At 30.4% G+C, this 25528-nt stretch overlaps 1 protein-coding gene across 1 annotated transcript in view; it reads left to right on the top strand.

Annotated features, from left to right (window-relative positions):
• Positions 1-3556: 3556 nt before the first annotated feature.
• heph (polypyrimidine tract-binding protein 1 heph) overlaps positions 3557-25528 on the top strand; it is a 413796-nt gene continuing 391824 nt past the window's right edge. The window contains exon 1 of the mRNA XM_088202338.1: positions 3557-4116. The gene's annotated coding sequence lies outside the window, so the exon portion shown is untranslated. The remainder of the gene's footprint in view (positions 4117-25528) is intronic.

The following is a 25528-nucleotide window of genomic DNA, read 5'->3' as shown; positions in this document are numbered from 1 at the left end:
AATAATCAATATGTTTTCATTTTAAAATAAAAAATATCAAATTGTCACATTACTATTTAGCCCGGAAATTTTCTTGTGAAACTGTTCTCTGTATATTTTGTTGTAGTTGTAATGCCTTTTTCAAGAAATTTTTTCGAACTTAAAGACCTGCGAAGTTAAGTGTCATTAATTGTTATATGTTTTTAATTAAAATATTTTCTCTGTGTTTATTTGGCGCAACAAAATATTATTATTAAAGAAAGTGACTGCCAAGGTCCCAGTATTTATACTCTTAGCCCCTCCATGGTGGACTGTGGTTTGTCTCTTTGTGTCGGGACGACCCATCAGAAAAATATGGCGAATTTCTAATAATACAAATTTCCGTTGACCGATAAGGCAGATTAGAAACGGCTACGCGCATTATATACTCTCAAGGCGATGAATCTTAATCCTTTATGGTTTATGGGTCGCATATAATCCGTTATGTGGTCTCTCAATGGTGTTTTTTTTAAATGAAAAAAACAATTTTTTCTTCTACGGTAAAAAAAAATACTTTTTATCTAAGTGAGCGATTGCTCCAGTGCAACTCAAAGTTTTGAAAAAATTCCAGATGTTTGATAATATTTGGTAACGATTATGGGTGTTAGGCCGCACATAAAAGCATCGTTGCCTTAGGGTGATATTACTGTCCACATAGGACTTATTATAAAATAATAAATCGACTACATATTTATATGAGAAGACTCTTTCGGTCATATTGTCATAAAAATCAATCAGAGAAACCGAATGGACGTAAATGCAGCACTTCGGCTCACGCTGAAGCCACATATATAAATCATTATTTTATATTTAACTTGCATAATAATATCTGATCTTAATGCATTATGCAGAAGTAAATTTAAATTCTAAAACAAAAAAATCTATCACGTCAGTTATTTCAGGTAAAGAATAAATATAATATATGTGTAGGTTATAATTTTTTATTTTTGCACCGATCATGCAATATTTTTATTAACTATTTTATTTGTGTTTGCAACACTTTTTTATATTGGCAACACTGTTGGCAACCTCGTGGTTGATTGTCAGTGTTAGGGAGAAAGTGTCAAATGAAATCAGTAAAATGTTAAATGGCAGCTCAAGACACTGCAAGATCGCGGTTGACAGTTTTTGTTACATACGTGGAGCATATACATATATCTGGGAAGCATAGAAAAATATAACTCCAAAGATTAAAACTGCACATTTGCACTAATCCAAGACAAATCATGGGCTATTCATGTTTGCTGCACATCTTGTTGGGTAAATATAACTCAGTGTTTATATGGAAAAGAAAGAATGATGTCATTTGGTGTTCCAATAGTGTGGAGGGAACCAAGAAATCATGTAACAGATTGCTACTTCTGCCTTACTGACGTCACAGGATTCTCAAATAAAAATAAACATTGCATTTCGTATCCGAAAATATTATATGCCATAAGACCAGTTTTACATAGTTCTGAAATACCAATGCAAAACTCCATATAATATAGAAGATATTATTAATGAAAAACCAATTGCTTCTACCTCGAAGAAACTGTTATCATCATCGAGCTATGAAAGTTATGAAAACGAAAATAAACCACATTTAATTCAACAAAGTAAGGGACCTTAATTCATCAAAGTAACAAGCTGAATTGCTCGGCTCACAACTGAAACAATGGAATTTACTTTCAACAGAAACTAAGATTTCTTATTTAAGAAAAATAAATAAAAACCTAACTATTTATTTCGATATTATTCCAAGAAAGGAAGGAAGATTATGATCCAGGCGATTGACGTCTGTTCAAAGATTCATCTAAAAGCAGTTTTGCTACACAATGGTAATAAAAAAACTATCGATTCTAATTCTATCAATATGAAAGAAACATACGACAGTATGTCTCTTCTGATGAAATTGATAAAATACCATGATATCCAATGGATTATTTGTGGAGACTTAAAAGTTATTGCCTTATTGCTAGATTTGCAAGGAGGATTAACAAGGTATTGCTGCTTCTTGTGTTTATAGGACAGCAGAGCAACACATTAATATTATAACATAATAACATGGCTTAATCAAATATATATATATATATATATATATATATATATATATATATATATATATATATATATATATATATATATATATATATATATATATATATATATATATATATATATATATATATATATATATATATATATATATATATATATATATATATATATATATATATATATATATATATATATATATATATATATATATATATATATATATATATATATATATATATATATATATATATATATTAATGCAAATTTTACCTTGATACTGCGTTTAAATGTTCTATTTTTTTAATTGTTATTTATTTAAAATGATATAAAATGATACAAAAAAAAAGTTTTTTCCTAAAACTATTTTTTTTACTGATTTTTGCGTAAAGAGATAAAAAAATCAATTGGGCGACTTTAGTCGATTTCCGCGTCCAAAGTTTTTGAAAATGTTTGTGAAAGCGTTAGACAAAAATGGCACTGGTTTTCAATATCTTATGGCAAAATTTCAAACGCAAAGTTGAAAGAATGTATTTTTGCTGAGCCACAAATAGGTGAAATATTATAATAACTTGACTAACATTAAAATTTTAAGTGATACATTATGGTCACCATAGAGACTTTGAATATGTATGATAAACATAGTCCAAACTAGTCATCAAAATCCTAGTTACAAAATCTTTGATTGTCAGTGTTATTTAATTACCAATAAATATTATGTGTTTTTTTTTAAGTATCTGTGTACAGTGGCGGTCACCTAAATAAGACACTCGTGAAGTTTTCGCAAAATGCGATGTAAAGTGCAAATTTAACCTAAAATTGTTCAAAATTTTTCAATTTTTTATTTTTTATCTAGATAATCTACATTATAGTGAATAAAACTATGTTGTTATAAATATTTAAAATATTTATTTACGATTTAAAATTAAATTCATAAAATTGATAGTCGAATTCGCATGTATACCAGATGAATATAAGTGTATTCTAAAAATTGAAAAACATATAAAAAATAAAATAAAAATACAGTTTATATTTTGTAGGGTGACATTTGGTCCTAATAATAGTCCTACAACGGTTAGGCATTGACTCGATTAATTGCTGAAATTAGTTCCCACTCGTTTTACACAATTGAATATAGTTATTTAAAATTTGTAGCAAATTTATTTTTAATTTTGAGTTTAAAACGTCTTCGTAAGTGTTCAATTGGTCTTAGATCCGGGTATGTATATGTCTGTTTGTATGTTTTTTTTTTGTTTTATATAATATTTAAAAATAATAATAAATAAATTCATATGTTTTCATTACTAGTAGAAAATTTTATATCGTACATTATTCTTTTCTGCTTTAGTGGTTTTCTAAATTTTGTTCGAGTGTTATATATTGTGTTTTAGTGAGTGTTGAGTGAATGTGTCGATTTTTGTTTATAAGATTCTAATAAGAGTCTAGTCATCTGGTGGCATACAATTGCATTTTGAAAACGCAGCGCATGGTCGAGGGCGTCGCGTCGCCTCTTCTTGGGCGCCTCCGCCGCCCGCCGCATAGGACAATCGATGTGCCGGCGACTTCACTTTTGACACCGGCGGCGGCGGCCTCCGGATCGAGACCACGTGACCGCCCATCCCACCGCGCGGCGTTTGCGTTTGTTTTTTGTTAGTCAGTCAAGTGGTCGCCGCGCGGCGCGCTCGTCTCCCGACCGCCTGTATAGTCAGTCTGTCGTGGTGTTATTCGCCGCTGCAGCCAACTCTACCCGAGCGCCGACCCACCGCCTGGCTGGTGCGTCATATCAGGCCTCTGCTACGCGCCAGTGCTACAGTACGCGCCAGTACGAGTCAGTACTTGCGCCCCGTTTCAACTTGTTGATTTGAAAACAAAAAAACGGGCGCGAAACGTGTGCGCATGCGCGCGCCGCTACAACCACCTGCCGGATTCGCTGCGGAACAGTGATTACCCAAACAGTGCGATATTCTGTTATTGTTGTTAGAAATTTAGTGATTCTCAGTGTTTTGTGCGTTTCGATATCGAGATTTACCTGGCGGCGCGGACCAACTCTTTTTATTTGAGGTGAGTTTTTTTTTCTTATACGAATGACTTGACCTTCCTCTCGGTCGCGTTTTGTCTCGCTCTCTCTTTCTCTCTCTCTCTCTCTAGGTCCCTGTTCTGTACTTTTTTATGTTCTTCCTTCGTTTCGGGTCTGCGACGTGGGAACCCCATCTATGTAGTGATCGAACCGAAACGACAGATATATGTAATTGCCCAGTGGGCGCTCCCCCGCCATTGTCTCGGTCAAGGTCGTCCAATTCTTGCTCGTGCGGGTTTCAAGTTCGGCATGCGCTTGATGCAGTTTCAACGTATCTTTACGTTTTGTCATCTATTCGAATTGTTACCAAGTATTTAAAGATTTTAAAAAGATGGAGGAAGTCACATTCCAACATGATTGCAGATACTAAGTGTATATTAGTAAACAAATGAAACGCTTAACCTTTGCAAGTCCAAAGGCATGTATGACATGCCCAACATGGTTTTACCATTACAGTTCAAAGATATCTATGTCATGCGCAATATATTTTATATTTTTTGAAACCATTTTGAGCAACTTGATGATGCAAATTCCAGTATTTTAATGCAATAATTACTCAGAAATACTTCTATCAATATATTACGGTAAAAAGATTTAGTAATACCTGACCGTTTTAGCTGGAATTGTTAAATTATTAAAATAAGTCGTAAAGTCTGGTTATCCAACGATGGATTTTGGGACGGATCAGCCGCTCAAAACTAGACGTGTAAATTGTTATCCATGGTTCTCAATCTAAAAAGTTTTGTTTTTACATTTACGTATATATTTTATTTAAATAAATTAAATTATTATTTCTAATTCAATGCAATATTTAGAAAATATATTTTGAGAATTACGTTTTATTTTAATCGAGAGTAGTCCTTCAGTTGTAATATATATTTTTGCGATACTTTGTTCACGCCGAATTTCGGTTTTTATTTTTTATTTATTATTCGGACATTTTATGTATTTCAATATTTATGTAAATAATATCAATTAAATGGCCGCATCTGAACCTTTTGCACCAGCCGATCCTTTCGATGAAATTTTCAATGACTTTTTCGTACATTTCGGGCGGTATCTCGGCTATAACTTGGTGGATGCTGGGTTTTAGGTGCTCGAATATAAACTTGAATCACTTTCCCGATGGGACGAAACTGAAATGCCACCGCGTGAAAAATTATTTCTATTACACTTTTTTATCTATACTATAAAATAGAAAATACGTGCGCCCGTCTGTCACAAGAACTCTTCCCAAACGATGAACAGTAGCACAGTGACATTTGGGAAGAAAGTCTCGGCAGCCGTCTCTAGGTCAACTGTACTATTTTCAACTTTTAAGTTTAAAGACTAAAAATATTGTATGTACATAGACGTCATTTGAGGGAGTGAATAGAGGAGGGATCAGCTGGCGCCATTTGCCTAATTTGGCCGGAAAAATGCATGTCATGTAATGAAATCGAAACATTAAGAAAACAATCACTGTCTTGCCAAATTTAGCCCTCCCCCCCTTGAAAATAAATCAGAAATTCTCGGGATATCCCTCAAAATAATATTTTTTTAAATATGTCATTTCGGTGAAATTATATTTGAATACATTTTCACTGGTAGATATGTGTTTATCAACTTTTCGATACGTATTAATACATAAATTTACGTACTTTTATTTATTTATTCATATGCGATGTATAAATGTTTTCACTAGTAAAGTCCAAATACATTTACACCAATATGTATATCTACTAGCGAAAATATAATTTAACTGATTGGCGCTAGTGAAATTATTTGTTGCTTTATAATGTCGATGAAACTATTTGAAAGTTGCGAAACGTCTATTTTCTGTTCAAACCCAAACCTAGCCTAATAAAAGTTCTAAAACTAATTATAGTTTCTTTTTTCAAGTCCAAAATATTTCTCTCAGGGGAAAATAAGCGAAAGAAAAAGTCGCATCTCGCATATTGCTCCATAGTTTGTCTGCACTTTGATATTACACTATGTTTTAAAATATGATAGCTATCCTTACCGATATTACTACAAACTTCTAATATTAGAGTATTGATCAAAGTATATTCAAACCGAATTTTGGTCAATAGGAGAGCGCAGAAACAATTATCACTTCTCAAAAGTCAAAAATTCATGTCAAAAGCAATAAAATCATGTCCGTGCCGTTGCAGTGCGAATGCTCGGTAACAAGCGTTCCCACTGCAACGGCGCCGACACGATTTTATTGCTTTTGACGTAGATTTTTGCCTTCTGAGGGATAATTTTTTCTTGCACTCTCCTATTGACCAAAATTCGGCTTAGATATGCTTCAGTTCGATTCTCACTTGTTGTAATTCGTAAAAATGTTATGAAAAGTTTTTATTGGAACGATAGATAGAAACCAAGCGACGGTACGAATTAAATAATTTTAACGTAGATTTTAAATAAATTTGGCTCATTTAATGAAATACTATGAATGTGAATGAAATCAAAATATTATTAAAACGACCACTGATTAACAAAATTTTACCTCCCCCCCCTGGAAATAGTTGAAACGACGTCCCTACGTTTAGCACTGATCAGGCGTGATTATTGATAGCTGTCCGATTTCCAGTGCTGCCAATATTGGACACTCGAATTGGATTACTTTGTATAATGGAATATTTACTTTTACAAAAATTATATTTAGCTAGTACAAATAGGTCTTACGCAAGCAATTAAAAAATATTCAAGAAATTGAGACATTTTTCGTTACTTAAATCAGTGCAATGTGCCAGGGCTGTGTGGAGTAGTTTAAAAATTTACCGACACCAACTTCGACTTTATTTTATGTTCCGACTCTAATTTTAACATTTTTAATGAGATTATTTTTTACTAGCACATAATTAATATATTTGAATTTTTAGTCAAAACATATTATTTAATTAAAAAATAATTATTGCTTAGTAATAATTATTTTAATTAGTCATTAATCACTTTCATAGTCGTTAAACTTCTTAAATTTCATAAAATATGTATAACACAATACTATTTGAATTACTGATCAGTAAGGGCGTTAAAAGAAAAATGACAAATTCATTATTTTGCATACGTTTTAATCAAGGACGTCATTTCAGCTTTTTAAAATCACCAGGAATTAGATCAGCTGCAATTGAATTAATTCAGCAAAATTGATCGAACATTTTAAATCGATCGGATCCCTATCGAGAGATCAGATCCGTATCGGGTTGTGAACATTTGCATATTAATTAAATAAGATAGTGTTGAAAGAATAAATACAAAAAAATTATGTTAATGTATTTGCACTGATCAATCAAATTAATCCAATTTTCAATACATTGAATGATTGCTCATTTAAAAGTTGGGCCTTTTTTCATCCACTATTCTCATAGATCAATAATAGTTTAACATCTGTAACAACCAAGCTGCTAAAGTAACTGCATTTGAAAATGTTATTATATTAGAAATTCCGAAATTTTACATTTATAAATAGTTCGCAAAAATGCCACTGTTTTAATACAACTCATTTTGATTATTAAAATTAGGTATTAGATGAGAAAAATGTTGCATGAGTAATGAAAATAGCGTGTAAAAGGCTAACATTTTGATCCAGCTATGAATGAATGTAGTAAAAATGCAATTTATAATTGAATTGAGCGTTATAATACTTGGGGCAGTCCATAATGATCGGAATAGCAGTCCGTTAGCTATAGGACCGATAAAATTCAAAGCCGTGGGTTTGAATACCGCAACAACATCGATTTTTAATTTATAACAATTGCGCTTTTGTTATAAATGTGTGTCGATCCTGTGTGAGTATTTCGACGAGGGTCTGAAGTATTCTAATTAAAAATCTCGGTAAAGCTTCCTGGTATATTGATTAACTGAGAAACACAGAATAAAATAACTGCAACTTGGGTGAAGATCGTTCTGATATCCCATGAGAGGCTTTATGTTTATGTTCATTATATAACTGGCGTTTCAGTGAAATAATATACGAATACATTTTTATCAGTTTTATATATTTTTGTGTATTTTTTCTAGCGAAAATATAATCTAACTGACAGGCACTAGTGAAATATATGCTGCTCTAAACTATCATTGAAACTCAATTTGACGATGGCGAAATGTCCATTTTCTGTTCAAACTCAAACCTGATCTAAAATAATTAAACGAACTTATCTTTTATTAAGTTGATTCGTTTCAGTTAGGTTTGGGTTTTGTGTAATTTATTTTTAATATTATGTGATTCTCTGATCATGTATTTTCACATTTTGACTCGCTTAATTAGTAAAATTATATTTATACTAGTAAAAATATAAATTCATTATAATAAATACGACTTTATATTTGGTTAAATTTAAAAAAAAGTCACCAATTCACAGGCTTACAGTGCTGTGTTGTAGCTCATTGGGTCGTATCTATTTATAAAATAAAAGTCAAATAATAATAAAAATATTATTTACACCCCGAAAAGCAAATCGGCATTTTTTAATGTATATGTATACGAATGTATTATATACTAAGGACGAACATATTTCAATGACGTAATTACAGTAGGTCACGAAATATGGTGGGCGAATTAGAAGTGTGACTAGTTATATTATACATTCTTTAAACAACCAGAACATACTATTTTTAGTCAACTTTAGAAGTTTTATTAGCATATTTTAAGAAATACTACCTATTGCATATGTTCGTATGTGATAAATTCAGTTATTGTTTTACCAGCAGACAGCAAAAAAAACTGTTGTAAAAAGTTACATAAAAAAGATATAACGGATTCTGTGGTTCTAAAAACTTAAATTGTCAATATCTCGGATGAATTCGTTTGCCAGACAGACCAAACTTATTTCAATGTAAGACGTTCGAAAATAAAAAATAAATGTTAAGTTTCTAAAACACATTGGGAAACATATACTATTTATATAAATATAGTCATTACTATACACGTGCATTCATAGGTCGGTAAATGTAGTACAAGATTCATTTTATTTATGTTACTTTTTACTGCCATTTTCTGTAAAGAAATGTTGACGTACAATTATTATTTCGTAAACATTCGAGATTGTCTACTAAACTACTGTTATTTTTATTTGAAGTTAATGACAGGGGCTAATTAGTCGCGAACATTTTAAATAATTTATTGTTGAACAAACATTAAAAAAATACATATCAGTTATGTGTCAAAATCTTTTGTCTAATGCTTCAAATCTTTAAAAAATACTAAATAGGTTGTTTGAGAAATCTTCTTAGAATTACTTATATACTCTTAGAATCAAATTTCATAATCAGAAATTGATGGGAAAATACCAAATAAAAAAATTCAGTTTCTAGAATCTGGTTTATGCAATAGATACTCACTTACGAATTTTGCTGTTATTATTGTCTGTGAAATATCCGGCGTATTTGCATTTTCTTGATATCGGTTGCGTACAAAATCTTGTGACATACATCGTTGTTAAAAATGTAACCGTCTAGGTAAAATAATTTTTATACCGCGAAATATGACATGATAATCATTATTTTAACACAATCTTAAGGCTTGTTTAAATGCTCGGAATCAATTTGTTATAAACGCACTGTACGTACAAGGTCTGATTTTTCAGAATTAAATAATCGACTGACCTACTTTATTAGTGATCTCGACATTCCCAACCTTGGTCTTTTGATTCGAATTCAGAAGTTTTTGACTTGTCTCATATTACGAAATTTCTTTATATAATACAAGCAGTGCACCATTACCATTACTTATACCAATCTTATTGTCTAATTTATTATGTTATGAGTTTATATATTCTAAATAGATCTCTTTTATTAAATCAACACATTCCACGAATTTAAGATTCATAGTTTTTTGTTCAATAGAAAGGCAACACATCTGTTTGACTTGCCAGATGAGTATCTTCAAACACAAGGACACGTCCCAGTTTTTTTGGCGTCTTCAAGGATTTATATTTAGGAGCGATTCCAGTACATCATAATAAGCTTATTAGTTTCAATCATTCCTTTACTTTTTATGGCCATGAAATTCTTTCGTGCCGTTTTTTGAACGATGATCTTTTGCAATTCAAAAAGTATATGTTCAGTTGTATTTTTGAAAATAAAAGTCATTAGTCATAATTACAGTTCACCCAAATAACAATGTTACGATGACAAATATTCCGATAAATTGTGTCGAAATGGCCATTATAAAGAAAAGGAGGACATGTTTTACGGTAATGAATTATCTGAGTCATTTTTGCGTAATTTTTTTATTAATATTTCAACATAATGGCGAGCATGTCATTTTTAAACATAGTACACATATAATAATGTAGATAAAACGGGCACGCCTATCTTTTCTATAAAAACTGCCACAAGCACAAGACAACGCAGACAGACAAAGTAATAAAAATATCTTCTAAATAATGGAGTCGTCGTTCCATTCATTCGTTTTAAAACCCATTCACGTCCCGGCCGAGGTATTTGTGCATCGTTATTGTCGTCGTATGCCATCATAGGACATATTTTACGTATGTATATAAAAAATCAATTGAAGATGTCTATCATGCTAGCAGACTTGTAGATGTATTATATCTCATAGTATTTCCATAAACATATTTTAGGTTAAATGATCTCGTGAGAGACATATCGTTATCCAAAACTGAATGCAGGTATCGCACAGTACTTCATCTAAATTCTAAATAGATTGCAATCCTATGTATGTATAACATAAAATGTTTAAATTTATATATACCTTTAGATTTTCACAAATACTAATTTTCGAAATAATAAAATCCTATATGTATTTTATGAAATATTTAAATCTAGAGAAATGCGCTTGAGAGCTTATAGTAATTACTGAGCCACACAATTTTCTATTCGGTCGAAGCCGATTTGCTTACCGGATTACTCGGCCGAGTACTGAGTAAGTACTCGGCCGAGTAGTTTCCATATTAATTAAACATTTTTGCGAACATACAGACAATATAGATGCACTATAATCAATATATATAACTGAGAAACATTATGTTTCATGTATCATAAACCGTAACCAATAAAACATGTCAAGTGGTTAACAAGATACGATATTGATCAGATTTACGTTTAAGTCAAGCTCTGGTTTTTAAAACGTAATTATAGCACGCGACAGGTAATGGGTTGAACGCATCAGATTTGACGCGTTTTCATACATTTGATTGCCAATTTTGTTTCGGAAAGATTTATGGAGCGTATTTTATAACTCGATTTAAAATTTAAATCCAAACTGCGGTACCTCGGCGACTCATTAAGGGTGTGAGGGGGCTGGTAGTCGAATACGCCAGATTCCACTTAAAAAGGTCGTGGAAAATTTGCATTGACGAAGTGTAAATTGAAGTCGCGTATAAAATTTATATTTTTACATATTAATATTAAGCGGCGACATCCTTCGTCGCAAATCTACATGCATATGTACGCTTTATATCATTTTACGTTTGTTACTCGCAATCAAAGGGTATAAAATGTGATAGGATTATTAATATCCGGGTAATCTGTCAATATGCTCATATTTAATAATAGGTGTAAACGTGACATCATCTGGCGAACGCGTGACTATTTGCGATTTTATTATATGTACTTATGTGATAAGCAATCTTAGCGGGTCTGTATTATATTATACATATGTTTATCAATCGGAAACGCACTGAAAGCGGATACAGTTCGATACGGTCATTAAACAAACCGTTTTTCTTCAGGTAATCAATCAATAAAGGCGGAAATTAAATTGATGCTACTGTACTTTTATTGTTTACCATATTTCCTGTACAATTTATAAACTCGGTTATTTTTAAAGCTCATTTAAAAATCTATTAATATTAATATTTTAATAATTACATAACTTAATAACTTTTATTATATCTTGAGTTAGTTGTGTGGCTTTGGGAGTACATATAAAATTGGCCGTTTAGGAGTTCAAAAAGTTTCCAATTTGGGTCCATTGCTCTTCTTCAAATTTATCGTCAATAAACATGCGGTCATAAACTACTTGTTATGCAATGATAGTATTTCAACACGTTGTCAATTCGTGAAGCGTTTTAACTAGAAATGCTTCCGGCGAGGATGTTAGAAAAGATACGAAGATTTAATATCCACATCGCGTTGGCGATAAGGCGTCGAAGACTCTCGTCTTTGTCATACTTATCGCGTATTGCGTATTTTGAGCAGTTCATTTGATAGTTTGCAGGATCTTAGAATCCTAGCGAAGAGAGATTCTTCTCATCATTAAAAGAGTAAGGGGAAATATATTATATATACGGTTAAATAAATAAATTAAACATTAAAAAATTACATATGAAAAAAACTTACGCAAACAATAAATTTGACATTTTAGTAATTTCAAATTTTACAGAAATCCTTTTAGTGTGCATGTAAAAAATCAAAAGTCAAAATAAAAATGTGCATGTTTTCTATAAACATATTTTTTATTTTTGATAAAAAGCGATTTTGAGATAATATTTAGAAAAAATTATATAGTAAAATTATTGTGGAATACTTTTTATTTAATGTTTTGTGATTTAATTAAATTTTTATTTTTTTATATTAGGCCGTTATAAAAATAATAAATTGTAATATTTTTTGTTGTTCATTATATGAAGAATGAATATTACTTTTATTTAAAAATTTTTCATATTTTCTCTATTTTTTTTTGTAATTATTAGACAGTGTACCATACCAATGAAAATTACTAATATTGTAGATCTATTAAATATTTTAAAAACCTAATTTTTTTAATATAAAATCACTTTTAATCAGCAATAAAAAATATTTATGGAAAAAAAGCCACATTTTTAGTTGTGAATTTGATATTTTATATGCACACCGAAGGGTTAAGAATATTACTGGAGAATGTGAAATTACTAAATTGTAAAATTTATTGCATGTGTAATTTTTGAGCAATCTGTACTTATTCTTCCGCTTATGTCTCCCTGAGATATGATCTGGCTTAGTTTGTATTTTAGACTTGAATTAATAAAAGTTCTAAAACTATAATTAGTTTTATTAATGAATGACTTTTTCAAGTTCTGTAGGGTGGTGTCGTCAATCCGTTGATATGATAGTTAGACTATAATATATATTATTAATCTAAATCAAACTATTATATAAATGTCTTCATCCATTGTGATAGAACTGATACACGCGTTCGTAAATCATGGAGTACAGAAAAAAATAGCTTGCCACTCAAACGCTGCGCTGGAGCTACGTCGCTCGCTCATATTGTACGAAATATAAGCTAAATTCTTACACTATTAGTAGGTGCATGGTATTGATTGTAATTATTGTGTTTTACATTGGTGATTGGTGATGTAATATGTACTAAAACAATGGATTCTCATATTTATTTGACATTGTTTTAATTAAGATGTTTAAAAATCAAACTCCCGTCGTTTTGTCTGTTGCTGACCAAAACTACAACATGAGCAAGCGATCCATGAATAAGCCCATATAGTAAATTTTGATATTCACGTTCTAGGTAGTATATCAGTCAATCAGACAGTTTCAAAAATATATATTTTAATATATAAACAATTCATCAAAAAAAAACAGCACTACATAATCTATATTTAAATTTATTGTTAATTATTTAAAGAAGCGAATTGTAGATATATGTTTACATAAATAGTTTGCACTTTATAGTCATCTTTGGATATTATATTTCATGACGAACTGATCTTTACGTTCTTTGGTGGATGTATTTATAATTAAAATGTTATTATAATAATAACAATTAAGACGCTACAATGAAATCACTTAATTAATTCCTTTAGGCCATTAAAAATAAATTAATTGCATACTATATGTGAAAATATTTATAGACGATTTCATTGTCTCACTACGAGTAAGACTTGGACATGCACTTATACATATATTTTTGGGTGACTCTCTCTCTCTCTGTTCAGTATTCGTACAATTAATGATGTCACTCTAGAATTATACACATAACTTCTATTCATCACGCGGCGCCTCTGAACTGTCAACGTCTTCTATTTTCGCATCGCCGAGTAATTAATAATGCGTTTGCAATTAAAACCAAATGGCCCATGTACGGATGATTTATCTCTGAGTGTGTTTTAAAATTTACTTTGAAAAAATTAGAACGTGAGTGATATTTTTGTATCTTTTTACGCGCTTCCCAGACAGATTGAACGATTCACTCGATTCCTATATTCTTCGCTCGCAGCCCATTGCGAAATGCACACGTATGCATAAAATATAGTATTTTAGAAAAAAGTTACACAATTATTCGTTCGGTAACCGGCGTCGAATTTATGCCTAACAATCACCGGTCGTTACTCTCAATGACTTTGGCGAACCGTCATTGAAAATTCAACGCGCGTATTGTTCAATTGAACGCTTGGATATACGATGACAATTGGAAAATTGCATGAAATGTATTATGTTGAAGTAGCGTGTTGTTGGTGGTTTCCGTTGCATGAATTTCTCTTGACATTGCTTATCATTAACCGGGGACTTCAACCGTGGAAGTAAACTTGAACGTTTATTGTGCGGGCGGTACCGTCCGTCGTATCTTCTGTGTTATACAAAATTTTCGTCTTTCAGATAAATATGATTTTTTTGTGATATCTTATATACGAATCTAAATTCAGGCTAGCACAATGGCTAGATGGTAAGCAAACTGGACTGTAAAAGACTAAGATAGAAATCTCATTGATGCCGGATATTTAAAAAAAATGATGTTTGCCAAGTCGAAATTAAAAATAAGAATTAATATCATAATTCTCAAACTCTTTTATTTGAAGGAACCCTTGTAATATTTTGTATAACTTTGGGAAAACTAGCTGTTTAACACATGAATACCTCAAGGCATGTAACATATTAACTGAAATAAATATATAATAGTTTCAAACTACTTTGATACATATTTATATTTAACAAAAATACAATGTTTTATTGCAAAATGATCACTATAATGTTAAGCAACTTATATAAATGTTGTTTTATATAGTTTCAGTTGAAATATAATGCTTTTTACTTTAGCCAAAAAACCTGTAAAATTACCATGAAAAAATATAATTAGTAAACTACGATTATAATAAATTTAATATAAGCATAACATTTAAAAACACTTCTTGATATTTTATCCACAAATGCACTTTCTATGATTCCATTCATTTAACTATGTCGTTAACCCTTTTTTATATTATTAGATAATATGTTTATTATTTTGTATTAAAAATATCAAACTATTTTAAACATTAAAATAGTTAAAATTTAGACTAGTTGTCATTTATTTGACACCTGCAAAGTATTTTAATAAAACTTTTCACAATTATATCCAAAATTACTATCGGCAGACGCTAGTGGACCAGCATCATGATTATCGTCGATCCATGGTAACTAACTTCTTGTAAGGTTAGAAGGCGGTGACAAAGTCCCTTGATACTAAAATCCAAATAGATGTATTCTATACATACTTTGAAAATGCATTCGACATTTTATTATCAATTTCTTCTTCAGAAGTTGAGCAACTTTGTTTTCTCAATTGGTCTTATTAGATTTGTTACTTAAGTGGTCGCTCTCAGTATGCCATTTTTTTTCAATACTTGAACATTTTTTCAATAATTAAACACAGGCATCGGCTGTCATTGATCAGTTTCACTGTGCATATTAATGTTCATGTAGCGTTTATTGGCGACCTATGTCCACTCGTAAATTGTCAAACAAACGTTTTTCATTTTGTTTACATTCATCAATTTCATCAATAATCTTATTTCGAATTTTCTTACTATAATCGACTACACGATTCCTTATCGTAGTTACAGAAGAAGGAAGAGATTGGTATCCTTTGTCTATAAGAGCTGCTCTCAAATCAATCGATGTATTAATATATTGAAATGTAAACCATCTCGAGATGTCATCCGTGCGCATCATAAGATTCCCTATCGAGCTCGACGGTTTACCGTTACATTCTAATTAGAATCCACTACTATTTGCCTCTCAGCCATACACCGTGGGGGTGTTACCCTGCACTTCTAAAGAAATATTTACTATTTTATTTTTATTATATAACAATGCTCTTTTCTTATAATAAATATAAATATTTTATTGGTTTTGGAAACAAAAGTAGTAAGAATACATTTAATAATGACTATAATAATTATATTTATTTAAAATATCGTTGAAATTCCGCACAAAATTAAAAAAAATCAGATACATAAGTAGTAAAATTATAGAATGAAGTTAGTGGTATTGTAGGTTAATCAAATTTATTCATTTAGCAATCCAGAACTGACGCCGATCCCCTAGAAATAAAAATGGGAGTGGTGTCGCATGCAACGAAGAAAGAGATAAAGCATGCTCTTTCGTGTAACGGTATTTCGTCCAGATGACATGAGAATCTTATGAAGTCATTCGTGCAAACACAGCGTCGAGTGATTGTCTTCTTTGGTTAAAAAATAGTCGGATATTAATTTTCTTTTCAACCGTCGATCAGGCGATTTGGTGGTTTTCTCGGTAGAATTGAAAAAAAATAGCTCATGAATTTTCATTTTGTGTATTGAAAGCAGATGTGTATGCTGTCCTTTGGTAGATCCTCCGCCAGTTTTTAAAACCACACTGCACTCTTTACATTTAGCTGTAGCTCTATCCGTTGATGTTAAAAAGTACTTCCATATCGAATTAATATCACCATCTTTTTTTATGAATATTGTATTTCGGTTGTTTATCCATTATTGAAGGGCGAAAATATTTTATTGAAATATAATGTACTAGGGCAGGGGTCGGCAAAGTGCGGCTCCGGAGCCGCATGCGGCTCTTTGGCTCCTTGAGTGCGGCTCTGGCACAAATATCCACGGGCCCGGGCGCTAATTCTGGTCGAGTGTCCTTTCCATGCAACGTTGAATGTGTACGTGAGCGTTGACGTAGTACCTGTTTCGTCCGATAGGGGCGCAGCGCAGCGTAGTACCTAGTATGACAGCTGTCAATCTGCGTACTTGGCGGTTACAGACGGGGCCAAAAGTATGACTGGACTCAGAAAAGGGTTTGTTGCCATTTTGATAGAAAAAAATAGTTACGAGATATTGGTTTATCATTGCATTATTCACCAAGAAGCGCTTTGTGCGCAGATATTTCCGGAAAAAATTAGTAAAGTTATGGGATTAGTGATCACGATCATCAACTCCATTGTAGCTAAAGCTCTTAATCATCGTCAATTAAGAGAATTTTTAGTTGAAATGAAGAGTGAGTACGCTGATCTTCTGCTTCATAACAAGGTTTGATGGTTATCAAGAGGGAACGTTTTAAAACGCTTTTGCTCAAGATTTTGAAAGAGAAACATTGTTTCACTTTCCGAGCCTGCTGAAGCATCGCCAAGAAAATAATTCCTCTATTGACAAACACCATTTCAAAACAACAATTTTAAATATGAGGAAAGCATTTCTCAGCAGGTTTCAAAGCGACCTTAGCATTCGTCAAAAATCTTCTTAATGCTACAATAAACTGAGTTGAAATTTTCTCCTTTTGGCATTGACATTGGTAACTTTGAAATATAATTGCAGGATTTAAAAAACAAGAAAATATGGAGCTCCAAATTTCAACGTCATTATATTGATTTGAAAATATCGGGGAAGAACGAATGTGATCTTAGTTCACAACACAAGTGGTCTGCTTTGAAAGACCTGGAGAATGAAGTCATGATCATTTTCAACGTTTGGAATAGTATTCCTGACTCTTAAGATCCGCTGAAAAAACTTGCGTTTGCTGTTCTTTCCCTTTTTGGTTCTACATATTAATGCGAACAAACATTTTCAAGCATGAACTTTATCAAGAGTAAACTGAAAAGTTGTCTTATTGATGAGAACCTGGAATCATGCCTAAAATTAAAAACAACAACATATAAACCTGACTTACTGAAACTTCCCAAGGAGATGCAAGGACATTGTTTACATTAAGTGTTTGTCAGTCATTGTCATGATTTAAATTTATGGATACCTTACTTTCATATTATTGTTTATCAACTAATAAATCTTTATTCAGTGTGAACTCAAGTTTTATTCAGTGTACCTGTAATTTAATGAAGGTTTAAAATTATAATAAAGGTTTACTAAATTAAAAAACAGATTTGGCTCTCAGAACTAGTTTGAATCGTTGTAATGTACATATTTGGCTCTTCGGCCAATAAGTTTGCCGACCACTGTACTAGGGTATGTGTCTCAATTAAATGCGATCTGATAACTAATTTAAATTAAAAATATTCTTGGTTATATACTATCTAACAGAAGCAATTTTTTGTTGATTTGACATTTTTTTTTCAGTTTGCTATTGTTGTAAAATGAGGGCTCATTAAAGGTAATAAATAACGTTTTTATTGATGACAAATCAATTTTAAAATTTTATGTGTTTGTAATTCATTAAAACATTATTTATCACCTTAAATGAGCTATAGTTTTGCTGTTTTTTATTTTTTGCCCTCAAATTCATTTCAAAACAATGATTTTTTATATTCCATGTTATCAACAATGCGTAACGCAGTAAATAATTTATTATCCGCAAGCATCCGGTGTTCCACAGAAGGCACGTGCAACTCGCGCAAGTATCATATGTACACGAAATACATAACGATTTTGTTAATAATAATTCGATTCTGCTTGATTAATCAATCAATCCCGAAAATTTCGGGATTATGTTTTATAATCCCGGGACCCATCAGGTATTTAAAATCGTTAGGGATCCGGGATCCCGGGATTGCAATCCTAATAGTGACTCAAGCGAATACGCATCTGTGCGAATACTTTAAATAAATATTCTTAGCTCTCAATTTCTGCATCTATATATGATAATTTTTGAATAAAAAACAAAACTCTTCACTGTTTTCATTTATAGATTTCAGTTTATTACATTAAATTATGTAACATATTTTATGCATATAAATTCCATTTTTTTAAATGCATATGCAAAATATATTTTATAAATAAAAATTATAATTTATTAAAATATCACACAACATAAAACTGTAACTAAACTGCGAATCCTTTGTATTATAAAATTAACTATAAACTCTGCCTAACTTGTCGATGGAAAACAATAGTTTTTACATAATTTATACGCTTACTTATTTTCTTTGAAGTGCTCTTTTCATTTTGTGACACGCTATTTTGTTAGTTGTATTGTTATACGATACATAATGTCCTGTAGCGCAGGTCAATCTACATATTAGTGAAATTCCACGTAACAATAACGGCAAAGCTCGATTGATGAGAATCTCATATCGCATAACGTTCGATAATTTAGAAAATATATATAATACATGTTTGCTCACATGGAAAATGGTGCATTATTTCGAATACAATGGATTTCTTTATCAATTTATGATTTTGTTCTAGAGAACGAACCCAATACATTGCACTATTTGCAGATTAACGTTAAGTTATTCTTAAATATAAATAGTAAATGATATTCTAAATTAATGCGCTAATTTAATTTAATTATCATTATGCGGTGAATATAATAGAAACGAGTTCTTGGTAACCATTATCTTGAGTATTTATAATATACGCTATTTATTATATCGTTAACTGTTATGAGCGCAAAAGTTGAGCTTTAAATTCTCTTAACGATGCTTCGAATATGCGATCTGGCAAATTTGTGGTGTTGCCAGCTTTCGTATAAAGAAAATTGCTCGATAATCTTATTGTAAATTAAATTCTCGATAATTAGGAATTAAATGCATAATTCTGCATGTGCAATTTATTTTTATATAATTGTGCTAATTTTGTGAGTGATTTAAGAATTGATAATTGGCAGTTTCGTATAAATTAATAAAAAATAAATTTTATAACATTGCTCTCTATTTATTTAAATATTTATATATATTTCTTATTTAGCTCGTGATCGAATAATACATAAACACGTAGGATATCTACATATAATAAAAATAAAACCTTATGAAAGCTTAAGAAAAACGATACAGGGTGTAATTAAATAAATTTTATCTATTCGGCGAAAATCTTGTTGTACAATGTCTTGTGGTAAAACGCAATAATTAGAATGAACTTTGTTAAATTCCATGTGTAAATATACTTATTAACAATAATTGTTTAACTTATTTAAAACTTGGCAAGATTATGTGCCTCGTAAAGCTTTTGACTGTTTCCTGTCTTGGTACGTTTATAAAATTGTAAATATTTCGACACGCGTGATTCTCATACCAAAATGACTTCAAGATGTTTTTCTTTTTAATTTAATGAATATTTATTATGATTTTCGAATATCTTTTATTCTTACAAATGTATGCTATATTTTATTATGCCGACTATATTTCTATTCATTAAAAAGTTCGCGATATATGTACCTATGTACATACATATGTATCAATATCTACTCGACCGATATTATTAATATAATCTATGCTATGCAATGAGTATGAATATATTATACAATGTGGAAGTGTTTTTTTTAACAATACATTTTTTTGTGCAATTATGTTTTCGTTCGTCCTTGTGCAGAAGCAGTGTCATTAACCCAAATAGCATTGGCATTCTAAAGTTTGCACAATTCACCTTCTAATTCGTGATAACTTTATAAGAAGCTAAATAGTATATTCTTTTAACATTAAGTGCCATCTTCAATAAAAAAAAACAGGTTATCGAAACTCGTTTTGTGTTATATAACACTTTTGTGTCTCCGTGACATTTCCTCTGTGGCAATGAACCTAACATTTTTCTTCCATATATACAAATATCAAATTAATCCTATAAGACTATCAAGGCCAGAAGAATCTGTCAAATTTCTATTCAATTCCGGACGCGGATCAGCACGTATACAAAAGATCCATCCATGATAGCAACAATCGTTTCCTGTATTATGGTAATATTTTTTAAATCCAACCTTCTGAAATCTATTGTTTGGGCAATAATGTACTGTTCGCTTTTTTTTTCTTCGTTGCCCACATTTTTGGCCGTTGAATCATGACGACCGTTTTTTGTCCGTCCGAATTCCCTTTCGGTTAACACCGTTGCTTTTTTTGGGCTCGATTACTTTTGTTCGAAAGTGAAATCTTCGCTCAGGTAATAATAAGCGGTCACGATTCAGGTGCGTTATCTAACTTTGCCTTTATTTTTTACTATATTCTAGGTCAGGCGTAACTTTAAAGTTTTGTTACATGCGTGTTCAATTAATATTTATGGCAATGAACTATTTATATGCTATTTATAAATAAATGCATATTTTTTTTCAATATTAAGACGCATCTGCTACTTGTTGTACCTCTGTAAAAGAATACGTTTTTTTCATAAATTTTATAGTAGACATCACAGTAGCAGTACTAAGTTGCAGCAGCAAATGAAAGGTAACATGTGACCACAATTTAAATAATACAGTAGTTCATTTGGTTTAGTTAAATATTTATAAAAAGTATATTGATGTTTATTCATTTTAACAACATACAGCGACGCTCGTGTGATGTTTCTTAATATAATATTTAACATAGAAATATCATGTAAACATCATAAAAAAATATTTAGATAAAATAGTTAGCCTTTGATGTTTATGCTAAAATGTATATAACAATTTTTCAAATTTTCTTTCGATTTTTAAAGGTAAAAAAATGTTTAAAATTTGAGTTTTATATATATTCGTATATTTATAATTTAACATTAATACTTGAAGATTGAAAACAATGAGGTTATAATATTAGGTGACTAGATTTTCTACTTTAGACGCAATTTATTTGTTATCGTCGTAAAATATTATTATATCACGTAATAACCTTTGAGATAAATTAGGTGTAAGAGATGGTAGAGCTAACATTATTTTTATATTATATATTGTCGTTAGTACAGATTTAAAATTTACGATTATTAAAAAAAATAATATCATTCATTAAATTAAATTATAATTTATAAGTTATGAAATAAATGCCATATTTACTTGCGATTTTTATTTTTAAATCATTAAAGATTTTTTTTGAATATATTTTGGACATCAATTTAACAGGTTCGGAATTTCTTCTTTAGTCCGAAACACTTTTTACTGAGTTTTGCAGGAGAGGATATCAAAAAGTATCGTGTATGCAGAGAAAATAAAAAAACTGACTATTTTAATATTCAGATTGAAGTTTCTATGTATGAGACTTTAATCTAAATATTCGAATACTGAATAAATTTGTCACTATTTAACTATTCGCTATTTGAATATTTATCTAACTATTCGTTGACAGTTGTAATGGAAATATTAAATTAAATAAAAATTCTGAACACCAAGAACCGTTTAACTCTAAATACTATATTGTGTATTTATCTATTATAATGCAGGTAGTCATTTTTTTCGATGTACAGCTGCATTAGTTACAGTCAAATTATGCCTTTTTTATCTTGTAAAATTTATCTTTTGATCCTTATGTTACTTATATCAAATATGTCCGTGACAGCTAATATCCGACAGTATACTTATTAATAAAAAATACACTTTGTTATTGCCGAAATTACAGATATTGCTCATATTTCTGAGTTAATATTGTGTAGCTGTAATTTTTTTCCAAATGTAGTATTAATTTTTGTATCTCTTTTTAATCAATTTTAATAATTTTGTTTATAAAAATTTATTATGGTAATATTATTTACAGAAAATCGAGTTTTTTAGTATTTTCAACTGCAGGTTTAATTAAAGTTTGAAACATTTAATGCTCTATTATTTATACCATTTTAATAAATAGTTTTTATAAATACAACACCTAAAATTATTTCCTAATTAAACTATATTATTTCTTTGTTACTTTTTATAATTATTTAGTATTTTAAACTAATTGAATATCTAATAGTAAATGCTAAAATATTTTCGTAAAGTTAGGAAGAATCAAAAAATACAGTTTGAATGTTGTATAAAGGTTCAGTTCCAGTTAGAAAACAATAAATAGTATCATAACTATGTATTAAAATGTTAAAAATAAGTATTTTTGTTGTACCATTGGAATACGCCGATTTTTAAAAATCTGTATTCTTAAATAAATTTTGAAATACAAAAGGTAATATGATATTAAAAAAAATATTTTTTAATTGAACTCGCTTTTTTTGTACTAATAAGTCTTTGATAATTTTTAAGTTCAATACTCAAAATTTGTGTTTGGACAAGTGCGTATTTTTTATTTGAGGTAATTTTGTATATATAATAAAAGCAAGATTAACTAATCATAGATTCCGATATATTTTTAGTTATTATATGAGTTTTAGTTTATTTTGTTATATATTTGTAGTAACACAAATATAAAAAGCGTGGAACATTTCTAAATGAAAATATATACATCGTTTTACTGTTTTTATGTAAAAATTTAAAAACTGATTTTTAACCAGTTTCTGCAAATTCTGGAATTCAAAAACCGATATTTTAAAGTTGTTTCGGGTGTTTTATCTACCACTTTTGAGTTTGAATGCCTAGAGGGTGTTATTTTACAGCCAAATATACACTGGAAAAGCTGGTAACAGTTTATTTTATAAACGTATATAAATTACTACATATAAAAAAAATGTAGATGCTGTTATCTGTCAGTGAAGTTGAAATAGCAGATCTTGGAAATCAGAGAGTCTACAGTGTCGTGTTAAATGTATTATTGACGGCTGTGATTTCGTGGAGCAGGTGGGATCTGTCGTGATGCGTTCTCTAAACGAACTAATGATGTTTCTCGTATCGAAGCAGTCTTCTGACTCGTCTCAGCTGCTCTGACAAATATTTGTGATAAGCGTTAGTTCTGGCAAATCGCATATGATGATGATTCTAAGCCATTTGTATAGCTTCTAGGAAACACCCCTTAAATGTCTTCACGCTGCGAGAAACGGTCCAAATGGCTACATAGGTGTTTTGTAATCAAGGAGTTGAACAACAATAGTAATGTGCGCATGGTAGAATGTATTGTCTAACTCGCGTCCTTTCCAAACAAAGAGTAGTTTTTTAGTAGTGTGTGGCTTGAGGCGGTTTGATATTCATTTATTTGTTCAAAATTAAAACTTTACTATAATATAATATTTTTTCTAGAAAGCAATGAATAATAATAATATAATTGATCTCATTTCATAATATCTACTACCTATAGCAGATAAAATGCAATACATCTAAATGTATAATCATTTTATTGCGTTACCAGCATATTTCTTTTACGATTTTTCTTAATAGAATTTAAATGTAGGTAACCTGCTGCTTTCAGAGGGTTCGAAAGATGTAATAAATGGATTAACCCCCTTTCTGCGTCATTTCGTATAGATACAATTTGAAAAGGGTCGCCCGAGTAGTCACCGCGAACCCCAATAACTCAAAAATGTTTGTCAGATAAAAGAGTATCGAGCGTAATGCAACTTTTGAGAGGGTTTTCTTATTTATGTGCGAGTATTTTCACACAGCAAAAATAACTACTATAATTAATCGTCGGATGTTATAATTTTAGATCCATTGAAGATTTTCTTATTATGGAAAAATACACCATTCAATGTAAATTGCTGAGTTTTACCGTATATAATATAATTATGTACGCTATTAAAAGTTGAGATTGAATGTGTATTGATTTTATGATTTTTTATATGGAATTAATGGAATTGCTACTAATAATAATTATGGATTTATATGCATTCTTATGACGTATCAGAACAGATACGTCCTCGTTCGCATTCTGCTATATTTTATCCATGGTGTCGTTAATTTTCATAGAATGGCTTATAGTAAGCAGAATTTATTGCTTTTAATTTACGATAAATCATTTTTATATTATACATTAGTTTGGTTCTTAGGTAATTTGTATACGAGTATAAATATTAGGTTAGATCGATTAATGGTCTTGCATGAATTTTATTGCTTTGTTTTCCAAAATAACAGAGTCCTTTTGTTGTTTTTATCCTAATCATATTAAGAGCAAAAATAAACATAAGCGCATTTAATTTGGTAATTGCGCGTTCAATCATTCCGAAACGAGAGACCCCCATTGAGTTATGGGTGTAATAAAAATGTGTAAGAGACCAAAACCACTTGTGGTCGGCAAATTGGTAGAATAAATAAACAAGGTCGCAGTGCACGACCTTACAGAACTCATTATCATTACGACCTTACTTACATGTAAGAATACTGTGTGTTTATGTTTTTTTACATTATTACCTTTACTTTTTTAAACATAGTTGAAGCTCTGAATGCAGATAAGATACAATAATTATTTAAGTAGTCCTTAAATACATTTCTTAAATCTGTAATAAGATTCCGCTATCATTTGGCAATACATACGTTTTATATGGACCAACAGTAGTGATTAGTTATGATAAGAGCAAATGGGTTTAAGGTCTATTTGCCGAAGATATTTTAACAGAAGTATGCTTGCGTTAGATAAGAAAATTCTTAACATACGATACGCGTTGTTTGTTTTTTGTGCATTCAGTATAATTAATGCAAGGTGCGTTTTGTGAATAATATGTATATAAAAATAAT

Source organism: Plectrocnemia conspersa, unplaced genomic scaffold (genome assembly GCF_051122295.1).
Source record: "Plectrocnemia conspersa isolate PC_06_02 unplaced genomic scaffold, ASM5112229v1 ptg000013l, whole genome shotgun sequence".
Taxonomy (NCBI): domain Eukaryota; kingdom Metazoa; phylum Arthropoda; class Insecta; order Trichoptera; family Polycentropodidae; genus Plectrocnemia; species Plectrocnemia conspersa.
The sequence above is the reverse complement of the archived record's forward strand: the minus strand, read 5'-3'. Positions and strand labels throughout refer to the sequence as shown.